The following is a 12733-nucleotide window of genomic DNA, read 5'->3' as shown; positions in this document are numbered from 1 at the left end:
CTGGACAGCTGGAAGCTCCTCTCTGAGAGGAAGGAATAGAACCAGTCCAAAGCAAACCCAGAGTACCCACCCACTTCCTAAGCCTGTCAATCAGGATGCTGTGCTTGTTTTAACATACAGAGCGCTGCACCCGGGCACATCTCCGACATGCTGCATCCGTATATTACCACCAGGCCACTAAGATCCTCACACCAAGGCCTACCAGCTGTAGGACGTCTCAAAACTAGAGGTGACCGTGCTTTCCAAGTGGTTGCACCGACACTGTGGAATACTCTTCCGTCAGACCTACGCTCTAGGTCTCAGTCGAAGCATTCAAAAATCAGCTGAAGACTTTTTTTATTTAAAGAGGCCTTTGTCTCCCTGTAAACCTTTAACTGTGAATATTGATGTTTTCTTTAAAATGCCTTAATTTTTGATTATTTATGCGCCTGTTAATAGACACAAGTACATTGATTATATTGATTGGTGTCTTTATAATGTTTCATGCTTATGTATGATTGTCTGATTGCTCCACTGTTTTATTGTTGCTTTTATTATTATCATTGTAAAGCACTTTGACTTGCTCTGTGAAAGGTGCCTGTTTTAAGGTGCCTTACTTACTACAGCCCGATGACGCCACAATAATTGTGGGAAGTAATTGCATCATCGATTTTTGTCGACTACGTTCAGTATTTGTTGCACCCCTAATCCAAAAACATGATAAAATATAAAATGAAAACAAACATCACATTCTCAGCTGATGAGCGTCAACGGTGACGTTTAATAAAGAAGTCAGAAGTAGATGAACACAAAAAGAAACTTTATTTACAAAGTCAGCTTTCATGAAATAAATTAACTTAAAGACAGAAAAGTGACACGTCACAATATATTAGGACCGTATTTTCATATTAAATAAAAGCCGCAGAGGCGTACATTACATGTGACCTATTCAGAGGAGGTAAATTATTCTGTTCATAGAGAAGTGAAACCTGTCAGGAGATCAATCTGATGGATGATTGCGTGAACGATCAGCAGGAATGTGAAGGTTTACAGTTTTTTTTATTTTTATTTTTTAAACGTTCTGTCTGTTGATGCACAGAGTCAGCGTGTGGATAAAGTTGAACTAAATGAACAGAAGTGATTTTTAGGAGCGTGTCCTCGGCCGTGTGCAGTCCTCTCTGTGTTCACATGACTGACCTGAGGGGAGAAAGAAAAGGAGAAGGTCACGTTAGGTCACTGTAGATCCTCAGGACGTCGTGTTGGCACAGATATCTGTTTGGATGTTTACGTTTTCACATTAGGAAGAGAGTCATATTTCCCCCCTGTTAGCTTCTCTGCACCAGAATGCAGGGTTACTTGTGTTCCTAGAGTCTCCAAAAGTAGACTAGGAGCCAGAGCGTTCAGCTATCAAGCTCCTCTCCTGTGGAACCAGGTTCCAGTTTGGGTTCAGGAGGCAGACACCATCTCCACATTTAAGAGTAGGCTTAAGACTTTCCTCTTTGATAAAGCTTATAGTTAGGGCTGGCTCAGGTGAGTCCTGAACCATCCCTTAGTTATGCTGCTATAGGCCTAGACTGCCGGGGGATTTCCCATGATGCACTGAGCTCCTCTCTCCTCTACTTTCTCTCCCTCTGTATGCAACCTCATCCCATTATTGCATGTTACTAACTCAACTTCTCCCCTTTCCGGTAGTCTTGTGCTTTCTCGTCCCTCTCCTCTCCCTCCTATCACTTCCTGCAGGTGTTTCTGGTTCTGGAGTAGAGATGCACGATTTGGAGAAAAAGTCTCTTGGGGACAATTTTGCGATTTTCGATTAAGTTAAACAATATTTATAACGATAACAAGTAAAACAGAATAAGGGGAGCGTGTTGCTATCAGGAGGTGGCGGCTAGAAGCAGCACATATTGGCACGCTGGCACCGGCTCAATGCAGAATCTCGGTCCACAACCTGGAGGAGGAACTGTACACGAGTGTATTAGATAAAGAGTATAATGTTTAGTTAATAGTTTACTATAATATATTAAATACTAGATTCATTAGAATTTCTTAGAACAGTATACTTTTTACCACATGTTGAATATTAAATCCAGTTACAGCTGTTTAATTTCTGTGGGTTATTTTTATTTATTTAATCCTTGTGTAAGTTAAATGCCCTACATCGGTCTCTAATTTGTTAATGTTCAGAACTAACTTGTCAATAATCATATTGTTCAACATTTAATGATTTGCTGTAGCACATTAAACTTGTTTAATGTCCCACCCCATCCAGCCTGTGATTGGTCTGTTGACGAAAAGTGAAACCGACAGGCACGTCGGCTCTGTGAAAAGTCGAGCGTGTTGAACAACAAAAGGCACCGATACAGCGAACGTTAAACGGTCAGCGAGTCAAACCTTCCTTATCCTCTCCCAGTTTTCTTCTGTCTGACCGCTTCAGCTGCTGCCGACGTCGCTCTGTCTCTGTCACAGAGCGACCGGAGCACGAGTCCGACTAGGTTTTGAATGATTGGCGGCGGCGGCACTGCTCATAAAATATTTTTTCTCATTGTAGGCTTATCTGCCCGGTGTGGGTGAAGATAATGAGCAGACTGCAGAGCACAGAGTGTGTCGCATACTTTTTCTGTTTTATTAAATCACACACTTTTTGCGGTTATGTAATCGCACATGACATCGCGATTAGATTAATTGTGCAGCCCTACTCTGGAGTCTGGATCTGTGGTTGCGGGCTTCCTGCTGCCCCACCATCACAGGGGAAGCCCTTTAGTGCCATTGTTCAACGCTTAAGACACAGAAAACTAAGGATAAGGAAGAAAAAAAAAAAGTGACTTTCACTCAGGAGACCGATGTTTGTTTCTCCTCAACAGTCAACATCGATTCTTTTTAGTGATGTAAAATACGTTTTGTAAGTTACGTTGGTATTTTAACCCAAACCATGATCTATTCCTAAACCTAACCAAATAGTTTTGGTGCCTAAGCCTAACCAAATTCCACCGTTTCACAACGTTAAGTCTAACCAGACTTTGCATATTAGTTATTGCTACCTTGCCCTACACGTGCAAAAATGACACTAAAGGGGACCCAGGGCGTTAAAATGGGTTGTTTATCTCTACCAGACATTTCTATCATCTAATCTGTAATCTTAATAGATAATTAATGCACAAATAAACAGAACATAGCCTGAACATTACAGTTTTTATCACATATCTCCATCTAAGATCAAAACCAAACTGACCCACTCGTTTAGGCCTGAGGCTCCACTGTGGTGCAGGCACCTTTAACTATTAAGTTTTACTTGTGAACTGTTCTGGTCTGGATGGATGAAAGTGTTTCTCACATTATTCACTTATTGTCTGACACTTTTTGAAGCATCTGGGAGAGCAGAGACAGTAGCTGATGTTTAATTTCAACGTGGCAGCTGTTTGGGTTTCCCTCCGTTTTCAGTGAAAGCTGCGCATCAGCAGCTTCAGGGTCGTACCGGATCAATTTGGAAGCGGTACTGCTGTGGACTCAGGAGCAATTAGGCAGCGTTCAAAGTCCAAAACACAAAAACTGAAGTTACTTTGGAAGAAAACTGAGTCGAGGCTTAAAAAGACACTCTGGGCTGCAGTTCCACGAGTGACGCGTGAGTCTACGGACAGCTGTATTGATTAAAACAGAAACGTAGTGAACTTCCAAGTTCCTCCACATCATTGCCAACACTTTAAAGACTCCATATTGAACACTTTGAGAGTTCTGTCAAACAATGTAACCCAACATCAAATCAGACATTTCAGTGGGAACCAAAACAGATTGTGAACTTAACGGTGTTTCCTGTCGGTGTGTGTTCACAGAGACGGGTGTGGCTTCCTGTAGGTCTCGTTGGTGATGGACAGGCGGGTCAGCCGAGCGCCGTAATAATCCACGATGTAGTTTGATCCGTCTGCGGGACCCACGATCTGCAGGACGACAGGAAACACACGAGGCAGGTGAAAATAATATTAACACACAGAGTGCAGGAAAAAACTATGACTCTATCACGATAGAAAGAAATTTAGAAGTCGATACCAATACCAGAGAAATTCCATTATTTGCAATGCCACGGTAAAAAACCATGTACTCCAACATACACTCCTTTAATAAAAACATCTGAACATTACAAACAGCTGTGAAAGCTGTGATGTCCAGGTTTGATTTCAATATATTCATAAATGAGCAAACAACCTTGCACTGTGCATAATTAATTTCTTTTTTCCCCATTGCAGGTGTGTGAAATGTTTAAGGGTGGTCACGATCTATATTTGCAGAGGTTTGACATTTCTGTATTGAAAAACTAAACGGTTACTGATGATTGAACAGTAACAGGCGCGTTGGACAGACGTTCAGTTCTTGGTTCTGCAAACTGCACCGTCACCTTTGATGATTTTGAGCTGATCTAAACTGTGAGACGTCTGTCTGAATTAGCTCTCGATCAGATCCTAGAACTGGGAGAAATCCAGGCTTTGACATGGATCTGTTCCATCTGTAACTTCACCCTGTTTTCAAAACTGTCACTGCAGCTGCGCTTGTTACCATCTTTTATGTGTTGGATCTCCGGTACCTAGAAAAACGTGTACCGACAGAATTTGTTCTCGGCTCTTCTGACATTTAGGAATGCACCGAATGTTCGGCCACCGAAATGAATGGGCCGAAAATAGCAAAATAAGCACTTTCGGTGTTGACATGTCAGCAGTGTGGAAGCATTTTAAAGTGTCTGAGCCGTTTGCAGATGCTGTTCTGCTGAATTGTTTCCCAGCACATCCGCTCCATCTGTGGCTGACTTCTTAGAAAAGAACCGCTTTGTGTTTCTGTCTCTCCTCTGTGAGAAGGAGATTAAACTAGCCGCACCTAAATTTGGAGTGCACACGTATTCAAGCCTTTACGGTAAGTGAAGCAGCCCAGAGCGAGCTGACAGGCAGGTTAGAGACTTTATCCTGTCAGTTTGTCTCTTTAGTATGAAGAGAGGCTGTGAAGTCTTCATGTTACAACATTATTTATCAAACCGGGTCGGACTGGATGGATTTAGCGCGAGGAGGAAACACATGTGACAACGTCCGGTTTTCAAAATAAGATGTCTATACAGGATGGAAATAAGATTAATTGGATTATATTCACAGAAAGCCAAGAATAGTGACATCCCTACTCCATTTAGACTTGAACACCTGTTACCTCAGCAGCTGGACTGACAGAAGACATCGACTCATCGGTGTGTTTTCCTACACTTGTTCCTGATCATCTGATTTGTTAAAAACAGCTGACTAACTAATCCATAACACTGAGGCCCCATCCACACAGTTATAAAGCAAATCTCCGTCCACAGCAGCGTTTTAGCTGCGTATCAGAGTTGATCTATATTAAAACAACCGAAAACGCACATCTAGTGGCCGTTCATGTTCACTGTGCATCCACGTGCCGGTGTAAACATGAAGCAGATGGTCTATTCCGTAGTTACAGAACATTTGGTGAAAGAATAAAGTACTACAGATGAAGAACCACAGCAGGTTCAGTTAAAAGCGGCGGAAAACAGACTGGGAGTCGTCTCAAAGTAAATACGGCGACATGCAACGTACAAGCGTAGGCTGTAAGTGTTTGCACGGTACAAAATATTTTAATAAAAATACAAAATCTAAAACTCAGCAGCATTGTGTTTCTGCTCTGCATGTACGTAAGCGTCTGCATCGTCGTTTCTAAAGTCCTCCGTTTTTGCCCGCCTTCACTAAAACACCACCCCGGCATTTTAAAACGAAAAACGGGGTCAGTAGCGTTTCCAAAACTTTTTTTTTTGCCGTTTCAGTCTGGACGGGAGGTGCAAACGTAGCAAAAGATCTCTGTTTTAAAACAAAGACGCAGCAGTGTGGACGGGGCCTGAGGGTGTCCACTCTTAGAATCCCAGATCTGGGAAAACCTGCACTCGACAGGTCCTCAATCTCACTGCGAGACTCGTCCACCGGTGGCTGACAAATACATGCCGCGACAAAAAATTCTGACAGAATCAGACATTTAGGACCAAATTCTCACAATGTTTCTTCTGCTACGAGGCCACAGCTACGCACCAACCAATCAGCATTAAGCATGCCATGATGCAGAATACACAGGCAGACATATACATGAAGATCCCACAGCGGTGGATGTTGAATGAGGTTAAATAAAGACCAAACGCAGGGGCCACAAAGTCTCTTGGTGCTGATATATTTATAAAACAAGGTTATTTAGGGGGGGGCTATTTTATAAAAGGATAACAAGTGATATCCTGGCGTTCTGTATGTTACAGCCCGGCGGGTTAATGACAACATTAACTGCTGTCACGCTCAAGTTTAAACTCCCCAATCAGTCAAACATGGCTGATGACTCTGATCCACCGCTGGTCCCCTTCACACCTTCCTGTGATGGATTTCCAGCTCCTATTATCTAAAACACTTGAACAGGAAGGAGTGATTCGTCCCTTCACCTCTGGTTTCCCCTCGCTCCATCCGTCTGTCTCCGTCCTCTCAGAGTCCATTAGGAACTTCTGGAAGCATCATTCATCCTGAGGCTGAGACGCCGCGCCGCAGAAGGATGGATGGGCGTAAATAATAATTCAGAAGGCCGACGCCTGTTTATTCATCAGGCTCGGTGGTCCCCCCCCCCCCACCTCCACGCCGGGCAGTTAGCGGCTAAAGTATGAGGGGCCGCCACCGCCGCGTGCCACGCTGAAATGGATCCTCTGGGGAAACAAGGAACTCTTCATCACAGGCGTCACTCTTAAAGAGGACATGTGAATGTGCGCTGAAGTCGGGTTCAAGCGTTTTGGAGTTTAAATCACTGCTCGCGGATCAGTTTGAACAAAGTCAGTGCAAATGGTCGACAGATACGGGTTTTACAACTGCCGATATTTAGAGAGCAGAAAAGTCACGCACAGCAGGGGTATTTAATTTAAGAGGTCCAGTTAGAGAAAATTTCACATCCAAACGACTAACTTGCGTTAACATTCAGTACCATAACGTGTGGTTGTCTCAACATATGTTTTTAGTCAACTGACTTTATTTCAACAATATTTACTGTCACTTTTCACATCAAACTGGACGGATAATAAATAAATCATAACAATAATAAATAATAATAAATTCTAAATTGTAGGTAAAATAAAATAAAGTGCTTAACTTCATAGAAAAATGAAATAAAAAGTGCAGCCTGAAGTGATAAAGTGCAGTCTCAACCACTTTTATAATAAACACTCGACACATCTTAACAAATGAACAGCTGTAACACCTCCTCTTCTCTTTATAAACCTCTTTCTCTTGTTCGGTGAGAAACGTGAGCTCTGGCTCGGATTGGAAATGAGATATATCCTCTGTCTGTCTATATCCTCTGGTGTTTCTCGCAGACTCGACTCGCAACGCTTATCGGAATGCACAGATTTGATTGGCTGAGCAGCGTCACATGAGACGCTTTATTGACATTTTCAATAAACAAACGGGCATCTTTGTAATGTTACATAGACCCCTAGGGCTGGGCAATAAAACAATAATGATAATTATCACAATATAATTTTCCTCAATAACTATATAACAATTGTTCAATATATCAATAAATATTTGCTTTAATTCATTTGAATCCCAAACAAATTAGCACCTAATTTTTCTATTAAAATATTTATTTTGTTGAAAAATGAGGCCTGAAAAAAGATTTACTAACCATATTTGTTGAAAAAGATAATAGTTTTGAACGTTCTGCTTCAGACTTGTTTAGTGATCCACTGTTTCGCGGGGTTCAGTTTGTCAGACGTCATTCGGCTGCATCATTCTCGACAGTATCTGTATTTAACGCTAACCAGTAATGCTGTTAGATTAGAGCTGCTGGCATTTAGAACAAGTTAACATTTAGAAAAGACGATGGTGACTGTGGACGTTTAGGACTCCAAACTAACTCTTTCACTGACTACCAAAAAATCCCAGAGCGCGAGCGGCAACATCGCACAGCGTCCGCAGACACTTTCTGTTAATCGGTCCTGCGAGTGCATGTATTGGTCCGGGTAATCGATCTATCGCTAGTCAGTGCAGAGCTCAGCACTCTTCTTGTTGTAAAGTTTTCTATTTTTCATGTTGTATAACCACATGGTACCTTCCTTTTTCCAGGAAAAACAAAATAATAAACCCAAAATAAATCAGTAATATCTCCTCAACGGTCACACAATCTTTCAAAAATACACCAGGCGAATGTCCAGGTTTTGGCCATATTTACTGTTTTATATGTTCACTTTTATTGGGAGTTTTCTTCAAAACATTATTTCTCTCCACACAACCACGTTCCAAATAACATCAAGCTTCCAAAACACTGAAATATTGATAAAAACAAGCAATATTCCTGTGGCCTGTAAAGCACTCCCACGCTTTACAGGCCACAGCTTGAGAACAGAACGTCCTACAGGGCTGTAAATGGGCTCTTTCTCTTCGCACTGAAGAGATGAATCTATTGATATCCTGCATTGTCATGTAGCCTCTACGGGTCGCCAGCAGAGGCACGATAAAGACCGCCTCCTCCAAAGCAAACTCTTCTTCTCTACTTCAATCTGATGACAGAAACAAAACTTATCGGCTCAGCCGATCTCAGCAAGATGGCGGCCCGCCAGACGGTCTCTGTGGATACAAACGGCCGCTGTTTTTGGACAGAAAACAGCTAGAACAGCGAAAATCGATCACCTGCCAGATTTTGGGCAGATCCGGTACCACATCGTTAAAACAATGAATCGCTTTCAGGGAAAAAATTGGCAAATTTTGACAACTGATAAAAATCTTGAATATGAAAGTTTGTTTTAGGAGTTTCACAAAATATTCTTAACTCAACGTCCACCTTCGCTTTTTATGGAGCTTTCAACATCATTTCGTCAGCAGATGGAGTTTTCTCAGTTGTCAAAACGTGACTTAAGTACCGAAGTTTAGTCTGTGATATTAGCTGGGAGGCTAATTTTGGCTAGCGACAAACTGGGTTAGAACAAAACGTACTCAGTGAAAAATGAGCAGCCGACTCCTGATGAGCTTTTTCAGCGGCGCTGGTTAAACGTACACAGAGCAGCAGATACGAGTTGCCTCCATCCTGATTGACAGGTCGCCATGGTAGCGACTTGTCAATCACAAGGTAGCCCCGCCCTAAAGCCTCCCCTGCTTCCTGGTCTCTGTTCCTCTAAATGGGACCATAATTTACTAAATGAACATCATGCTGTGTTGAAGAAGACTTGAAACTAGCGACTGAGACCAGAAACTCATCAGGAAAGTGTTTACTGAGGGAATAAATCAGCTGACAAGTAGAAACAGTTTCTTTCTGCAGCCGCTGGAGTCGCCCCCTGCTGGCTGCTGGAGAGAATGCAGGTTTAAGTTACATCTGCATTGGCTTCAGTCGTGGGAGCTGGAGGTTGCTGTTTGCAGCAAACTGCATACATTTGGGTTTTTTGCACGATTTAAAACAAAAACACTGTTTAACGTGTGAATCAGTGCACGTTACAGGGGCTGTTTACCTCCGGACAGAGCCAGACTAGCTGTTTCCAGCCTTTCTGCTATGCTGTCCAGCTACTGTCTGTAGCTTAATATTTACGGCACACGAGAGTCTGAACATCTAACGCACTGCAAGAAAGTGAATAAGCGTCAAATGTTTCCTGTTCACAGGAAACTGAATCTCTTTGGACTGCTGGTCGGACATTTTAGTGATTTTATTCGAAAATTAATCAACCAAATAATGAACACAAACTGCTAATGTACTATAATATATACCTGAACGGGGCGTCGACGGGTACCTGAGTAAGTTTTGTGACTCACCTGCATGGCGATCAGTATGAAGTCGATCAGAGTGCCGATTCCACAGAAACCAACTGTACAGAACTTCAACAGTCCTGAGAGAGACAAGTAGTAACAAGAAAAGTAGGTTTATTTCATGGCTTACGGCAAAATTCCACCCAAAGAGTCAACCTCTGTAAACAATCACTGAATCTCAACTTCAGTTTCCATCATTATAAGGAAGTTTATTTATACAGAGCACCTTTCAAGAGCAGATGTCACAGTGCTTCACGGTAAAAGCTAAAAAGATGCAGAGCAAAAGACATCCAGCTAAACTAAACAAAAGTACATCTGAACTAAAGGTCCAATGGAAGAGTTTTTAACGTCTCCTTTTGACTTCAGGGTTGGAGGCTTGTAACGCACTGGGAAGACCTGTAGCGTCATAGTTCAACCTCACCAGTGGAAGCCCTGAAGCAGCTTTAATGAACGCTAAAAGCTGGTGTAATAAATAACAGAAACGTCTGTTACAACAGCCAGGAGCACAAACGAAGGGGTATCGATCTTCTTGACAAACGAGTTTCCATGCCAGTCAGTCAGAACTGATGAAGTCTGTCGGATGAGGGACGAAACGTCTTCCAGCATTTTCAACCAAGTCCTGTTGCTATCGACTTTAACTTTCCTTAGATGACGTTTCACAACATTAGCCACTAGTTTGGCCTTTTATTGTGGCCAGCCTAAGTGTTTTTATTGTGGGGTTTTTATTGTGGCCAGCCTAAGTGTTTTTATTGTGGGGTTTTTATTGTGGCCAGCCTAAGGGTTTTTATTGTGACCAGCCTCTTGATATGCCACACCTGTGAGGTGGATGGATTATCTTGGCAAAGGAGAAGTGCTCACTATCTTTTGACAAATTTGTGGACAACATTTGAGAGAAATAGGCCTTTTGTGTACATAGAGAAAGTCTCAGAGCTTTGAGTTCAGCTCGTGATGAATGGGGGCAAAAACAAAAGTGTTGCGTTTATAATTTTTGTTCAGTGTATATGAAATTATACAGACTGGCAGGGGAGGAGAAAAAATCTAAACAAAATCGATTATAATAAACAAGTCCTGCTTTCAGGGTCTAAAAGCCAAAACCTTAACCCGCTTGTACACAAGAAGCTGCAGATTTCCACAAAAACGTCCCGGTCCGTTACCTGCTGCTCAGAGGATGAACCCTGCAGATGTCAGTGACCTTTCCCTCTAGCGCCACCATCAGGACTGACTTTACATGTCTAGTACCTCTTCCCGGGTTGTATCTGCGTTTGCTCTGTGAGGCTCTTTAACAAAAACCTGGAAAATGAATTTTTCAGAAAGACATCTGATTTGGCTCGGCTCAGCTTGGCTCGGTTTGGGGCCGACCTGTGCCAAATCAGGCCAGGTGTCTGCCAGTGCAGCTGCCCCCCCACCACCACACAGCCTCTCTCAGCCTTTGTATTGTTGCAGGTGTCTCATTAAAAGAAGCACGAGAGCGGACTCCGTCTGCTGATAATAACTCGTGTTGTGGTGGTAATCATAACTGTTGTTCTTCGGGTTGTTGCGGCCTTTTGTGTGCAGATCAGAGACAAACAAAGACTAATTTAATTTAATTTCAGGCTGGAAACCCACAGAAGTGTGGAAACAGGTGAAGGCCAACGCTGCTCATTTCATCTTTCTACAAAGTCTTTATAGATTTCTGTCAGTGGACAGTTTCACTTCTTCTAATTTGACTAAAGTCATGAGTTTGAAATTTACTTTATCGTTAAGATACTAAATGTTGCTCCTCCCTCTGCTGGTGTCTGTCCAGCTAACTAGACTTAGCTCCCCGTTCTGCAACTTCAGTGACAACAGATTCGTCATCTTAATGCCGGCTGTGGCTGAATCTCTCCCATGTTTCCTCTGACGCTAGCCACCGCGATGCTCACCGCTCTTTCACCGGTCAAGCTAGCAAGCAGCGAGGTCGGCGTGGCGTTCAGAGATCTAGAGTTTCCCAGAGAAGTAGAAACAGTAGATGTGTTTCCAGCCACCTTTCACAGTTTTCCTTTTCTACTTTTTGTGCAGGAAAAACCATATTAAACTTTATTGTAACCCATTAGAATTATTGGCTTACTTTATATGTTAACCTGTTTTTTTTTCTATTCAACTATTTTTTTAAATTCTGTTTTTTATATATATCTACGTTGCTTTTAGGGCTGTCCCCGACTAACGATTCACATAGTCGAATCAGAATTGTCAAGTCCTGCCTCGACTGATAGACGGCTAAACTGAGGCTTTTGAAGATCTCTCTCTCTCTCTCTGCTTTATTGGCATGAATGTATTGCCAAAGCTACAAATAACAATGAATTTTATTAAATAAGCAAATAAAAAAATTAAAATTTAAATATAAAAATTCTGTAAAAAAATATTAAAAAAAAGTAATAAAACCGTAAACTTGTAATTAATAGACAAAAAAAATTAATTCATTAAAAAAAATTTCATACAAAACAATTAATAAAATATCAGACAACAATCAAAATAATAATCCCTCTCACCAGCCTTGTGCAGATAAAACCTTTTACGACTTAAAGGAGCATTTGGGGTCCTCAGCCGCTTTCACGCTGCCTTATTTTCCCGGAGTCTTGCGCCAATTTGCAACACAACAAAATAAACTATAGAGTATAATTTTAACGATATATATCGTCACATCGCACAGCCCTAGTATCGGACATATAGGAGCCAGTTCCATATTGTCACCGGGTTTCGGTTCCCAGCCCTGCACATGGTTGCAGGATTATGCCACAAATGTTTGTTCAGTAACAATGAGTGAATGCGGCGTGTTGGCGGATATTCTGTCCCCTTTTATTTTGGGTTCTCTGTATGAAAGCGGCTTGTGTCAGCCGTGGAGGGGGACGCCACCTGCTTGTCCCACCTCAGATCCGCCTCTTTGGCGTGTGTGTGTGCGCGTGTGTGCGTACCTAGCGCAGGATATCCCAGGTAGAAGCGGT

At 42.3% G+C, this 12733-nt stretch overlaps 1 long non-coding RNA gene across 1 annotated transcript; it reads right to left on the bottom strand.

The window, feature by feature from the left end:
• Positions 1 to 778: 778 nt before the first annotated feature.
• Positions 779 to 9859, bottom strand: LOC119887968. Its single transcript, XR_005441833.1, has 3 exons — positions 9780 to 9859; positions 3779 to 3911; positions 779 to 1176 (listed from the first exon to the last, which is right to left on the bottom strand). It is a non-coding gene; the product is annotated as an uncharacterized LOC119887968 (long non-coding RNA).
• Between the last annotated feature and the right edge of the window lie 2874 nt (positions 9860 to 12733).

The sequence above is a fragment of the Micropterus salmoides genome, unplaced genomic scaffold (genome assembly GCF_014851395.1).
Source record: "Micropterus salmoides isolate LMB-PRFRI ecotype aquatic unplaced genomic scaffold, ASM1485139v1 Ms_hic_scaffold_4582, whole genome shotgun sequence".
Classification (NCBI taxonomy): Eukaryota; Metazoa; Chordata; class Actinopteri; order Centrarchiformes; family Centrarchidae; genus Micropterus; species Micropterus salmoides.
Note: the sequence above shows the minus strand (reverse complement) of the source record. Positions and strands in the feature narration are given on the sequence as shown.